Source organism: Hakea prostrata, chromosome 6 (genome assembly GCF_041222555.1).
Source record: "Hakea prostrata isolate BN-2017 chromosome 6, UWA_Hpros_2, whole genome shotgun sequence".
In the NCBI taxonomy this organism is placed as follows: Eukaryota; Viridiplantae; Streptophyta; class Magnoliopsida; order Proteales; family Proteaceae; genus Hakea; species Hakea prostrata.
Window position 1 is genome coordinate 2,425,759 of NC_142605.1, and position 5,232 is coordinate 2,430,990.

The window sequence follows — 5,232 nt, forward strand, 5'->3', positions numbered from 1 at the left end:
GAAACCAGCCGGCCTTGGCCTTTAGTCATCATTTTCAGAGAATTTTAATGGAAGTCTCCAAATGTCAAATCTAGTTGCTACTTCTCCTTTGGAAGTTCCCTGTAAAAAGAAAACGTCCTTTGCCAACCATTACTATCTTCAATCATAACTTACAACTATTCTTAATCAATGCTATATGTCATCATCAGAATTATATTTAACATGTGACTTTGACAATCAGAAGATCCCAAGTTAGATTGCCTTTCTTCTTTTGGAAAAAAAATTAAGCTGTCTCTCATAGGCTTCTTTGATAATAACATTTGAGGGAATGCTTCAACTCTTTGTAAGATTATATTGACAGCAGAACCAAACACTTAGCATAAATCAGAAACAAAATTAAAGCTTAGGTGATTATGTTATAACAGAAACTACCACAGCCAGCCATCAGGATATTAAGCAGGGACAAGAATAAGATCAATGAGGAACATCCTAACGATTACTACATTACCATGGAAGACTGGATAAAGAAGAGAGGAAACTTTGAGATAGAGCATTGGAATTGCAGGAGAGGGACAGAATCATGAAGCACACACTCAAGTCAGTAACCCAAAATTACTTTGTAATTTAAAACCTCCTTTCCAACATTGGGTAGGTTCAATTATATAAAGAAAAACAAAACAAACTAGATTCTAACACACAAACTAGACTTCAATACTCAAACTAATTTCTCATCATCATCATCAACAAGAAGCACAACAAGCCCTGTCCCAAATAAGTGGGATTGACTAGATGGATTTTGACTTCCAATCAGCCCTATTTGAGTCACTTATAAGAATCACTCATAAGTATTAAAAGCCTGACCAACTCAACCATCCAGCAACACAATGAATGGGAAATAAGAACAAAAAGAGTGAACAAAAGAGTGTAAGAGCACCTCTTTCATATCAAAACTAGATCGGCTGAAGCATGATTGCCACGCTCCATCATTGTAATCAGGCCATAATCCATCTGCAATAGAATGGTTGTATATGATTTAGCTCGGACATTTTAAAACGAGAAAAGGGAGTTGGGGACCAAAGAGGCAAAATTTTGTATTGCACACTTAGAATCCCTATCAACAGAACAAATAAGATAAACCAACACCATAAGGGTTCGAATGGTTTTCCAAATCCAATTTTTCATTACAGATTAAATCAATCAATTAGACAGAGGCACAAAACAAATGCGGCTTTTCTGCCATCGATTTACATACTTGCCCTTAGCAAATTATATGTTAATGAGCAATTTTACTGATCTACAGCTATCCGTAAACAGAAAGAAGCCTATGATATTCATTACATTCTCTTCGGAAATTCTTACTGAACAAAATACCTAAGTACTCTGTAACTTGTAGACCACTCTTTGTACTGAAATAATAGTTTGGGTTGCTCTGATATTACAAAAAAGGATTTTTAGATGGGATACAGGTGATCAGATCCTTGGGAACACCATTATACACGAGGATCAAAATGGATATAAAGACATAATAATAATAAATAATAAACCAGAAAAAAGAAGCAGCGAATCTCGAAAGATTAATTTGTTTAACATAAACATCAAAACAAATAAGGAAAACCCACAAGAAGAAGAACAAAAAAGGAAAAGAACGCAAGATTCTTCACGTGAATATTATATCTCCAAAAAGTTCCACAAGAACAATAATTCTTGGGTAGCAACTTCCAGACAAATTAGTTGACTCAGTTCAGCATTCAAAATGGAAGGTAATCTGAGATAAAAAAAATTAACAAATAAGAAATAAGTTATTACCTTGGATCAATTGAACCAGAAGCGGGAATCACAGAATGTGAGGTTGAAACAGGAAGCCCTCCAACCGGTTGTTGCTTCAAAGTAGCAGGAACCAAGTTTTGTGCAACATAATGTCTTCTGTACCCGGCTTATGCCGACACCTTGTTTGAGAAAAGCCACTACATTCAATTACAACATTTTAATAATTCAAATTACCACATCAGGGGTCCACAAGTTTGACAGCTAAAAATATGGAGAACAAACAATGGAATTTCTTCTTACTTCAAATTCTCTCCAATTGACATGACCAAAGAAAGAGATAAGGAAACTGATAAGAGAAATTTGTCACAATAGGTGTAAAGAGTGTTTGAGTTGTCTACTGTCCTAGTTTTCCACAATCTAATTGCTGAATACAGTAACAGAATAAAGAAAGTTTACAAATCAAATTTTAACAACTGAAGACAAAGCTCTTCAAAAAGCTTTGTCTCCAGAAGTACTCCACTACTTACTGAGATGTCTCGTTCATTTTCTGGTAGTGCCAACTCATGATAAGCATGTAACAGGGAAAATGGGTTATTAGGACAAAAAGCAACAGAAAGGATTGTTTATATAAAAACATGTAATACTACAGTTGCTGCTCTGACTAATCAATTCTAGTTCTTGAAGACAAGAATAAGAATTTTATCAAGAAGAACCATCTGCATATCTGATCATGATTTATATTCTGACATTGTTAGATATCGTGCAGACTTAGAAATCAAATTTGAAACTACCTTCCCTCTTCCACCGGAAGATCAAATTGAGAGACTTAGAAATCCATGACAGCTCTTCTTTGTGTTTCATACTTGAGAATCAAAAACTTGGAACCAAAACTACATACACTCAACATAAGAGAGCTAGACCAGAGATGGTTTATTGGATCGAAAAGTCAATGGAAGATCTGAAACTGAAGTACATGACGAAATAAATTTTGAAGCCCAACAACATTTTCAGCTCTTAAAATGGAGAAAGATTGGATCTTTATGGGGTGCACAAAACAAATGCATTATTGAAAAGGAAAGAAAGAGAGAGTTACTGGTTTGCTGTCATATTCTCTCCCTCGTTTTCCACTGTGAGTATTATTGAAACTTTCTCTTCTTTTCTCACTGGGTTCAAGGCCAAAAGAACAGTACAAGGACGAGGTGGGTCATGGTTAGTTCTTGTAATAGTGAATGCAAAAAGTCAGAAATTGAAAGAACAACCTGACCATGATCCCAAATGTAAAGCTGATCGAGGGCCTGTTGAACAACCGGACCTGAAAATATAGAAGGAGAAAGAAAAAGTCAGAAATTGAAAGAACAAAGGGAAGTCCCAAGAAGAATTTAACCTTAGCGTTTCTATAGTGACTTCACTACTTCCTTGAACCAAATACAGTTTTAAGTGATGATATAAAATTTACAAAATCCTAATAAAATAAAATCATGTTTCCATATAAAGGCCCTTTTCCCCACCACTCGAATTTCCCATTATGAAAACAAAATCTTTGGAATCTAGAATCAGAAAAGACTAATAATACATGAAAACAAACAAACCAAAGTATTCTAATGGAAACCTTCATGTAAACAAACAAACCTTAACACATGAAAAAACTTTAGCTCTTAATATCATAGAGAGAACCTGAGTGAAAAACAAACGCACAAGTGCTGTGTAGTAAACCTGTGTGGTTGTGCTGTGTAGTTTAAGGGGATTGACAAGGTTACAATAAATTCAGCAAAGGTGATTGGTCCTCTTTAGCAACTTCAGAGACTAGAAATCTTAGAAACAAAAATTGAAGATGATGATGATGCAGCCAAGGACTGATCAGTTGCAGCAGCAATCAAAAATCCAAACTGTAAACCTAACAAAAATGAGTAAGGAGAATATGATGCACACGAGCCTTTAAATCTTCCCTTTTAAAGGCCTTCCATTGCAGCCCCATTTTGACATATACCCATTTCTTACCCAAAACATCCACTTGATATCTTTCCTGCAAGAAAAAAGAATAATTTATCAAAAAAGAAACGTCTTAGTTGTAAATTTTCAAATAAGCAGCATTGATGGAAAACTACTCGGAGGTCCTTCCTTGTTCCTGTTCCCCTGATTCATACATGGTTGAAGCTGTTTAAAATCTTTTTTTTTTTTTTAATATATAGAGGAGGTTACGCTAGTAATTTTAAATTTCAAACTCAACAATCTATTCTACTGCTTTCCCAGAAGGGTAAACGGGTTCTGGAAGTCTCCAAATGAGATTAATTAAGAGCCATGATTAAGAGCAGAATGTGGCGGGGTTTCATCATCTAGTATCCATAAACTAGATGAGAATAGTTCAGGTGAATATGCTATCCCAATAGTTCAGCTCCAACAATTCTCCAGGAAGACAAATAGACAACCCTACAGGTACACCCCTTTCTCTCAGGATGCGAACTCAACTAATAGTCTAATACATCATTCCCAACCCTCCAGAACAATCATTCCCATTACCCCCAACAGCTGTCAAGAGAGAATATAGAAGCTTTTTCCCTCCTTTACCCCACTTCCATGCACAATTTCAATGTAACTAGCCATTTTCTCCAACCCATTAATGACCCTAATTTAGACTACCCCCAACTAATCCACTTTAATTCTCCAATCTTCATCCAAAAATAGCTCACATACGTTTTCTACCCAAAAAATAAAAAGTAGAAAAAATAGCCCACATACATTGGCTCTGCAATTACCCCAACTGTCACAAACTATTCAAAACCTAATTCCTAACTTGTAAGAAGTCAGCTTACTTAACTCCCTATTAAAAAAACACCAGTCTCAATCCTCTTATCCGTCCATAACCAACATTTCTAGTACTATAGATTCTGAAAACCATCCAACCCCTCAACCCAATCATAACCAGCAGCTTATCTCCCCTGTATCCCTGCTGCAATCCTATTGATCTCACTTTAATAACGAGAAAAGAGGCAACTTAACATGCTATACCAAATTCCGTACACTACCCCATCTTTGTAGATATATTCCCACTCTCTATAATGTCTCTCTCCTCTCTGTTTCTTCTACACCCCACCACCAAACCAAGCCAGATTTAGCTACTAGCAGATACTCCATTTAATAAATAACAACTGCCTAACAAGTTCACCAGGGACTAATGAATACTAGAATAGGATAGAACACAACATGTCTTCCAACATAGATAAGATAGGAGTAAGACTTTATAGCTGATCAAATTACAACTAAAATTCGAACGTTATAAAATTTTACTGCTAGCTCATGCTCAACTTGATTTGAACTTTTTTTTTGATTCCACTAGGATTTGTGTTCTATTTTTTTATGTAGCTTTTATAGGATACAGTTTCAGATTGAATATAGATAAGCTCAGTTTGGTTGTGAAGATATATTTCCCCTGCCCTGCTTCCCTTTTCTTTCTTTTCCTATTTTTCTAATTACCCCTCCGTGAGAACC

The 5,232-nt window shown here is 35.6% G+C and overlaps 1 long non-coding RNA gene across 1 annotated transcript; it reads right to left on the reverse strand.

Annotated features, from left to right (window-relative positions):
- Positions 1–913: 913 nt before the first annotated feature.
- LOC149012102 (uncharacterized) lies at positions 914–2,939 on the reverse strand. Its single transcript, XR_016173886.1, has 3 exons — positions 2,840–2,939; positions 1,786–1,943; positions 914–987 (listed from the first exon to the last, which is right to left on the reverse strand). It is a non-coding gene; the product is annotated as an uncharacterized LOC149012102 (long non-coding RNA).
- Between the last annotated feature and the right edge of the window lie 2,293 nt (positions 2,940–5,232).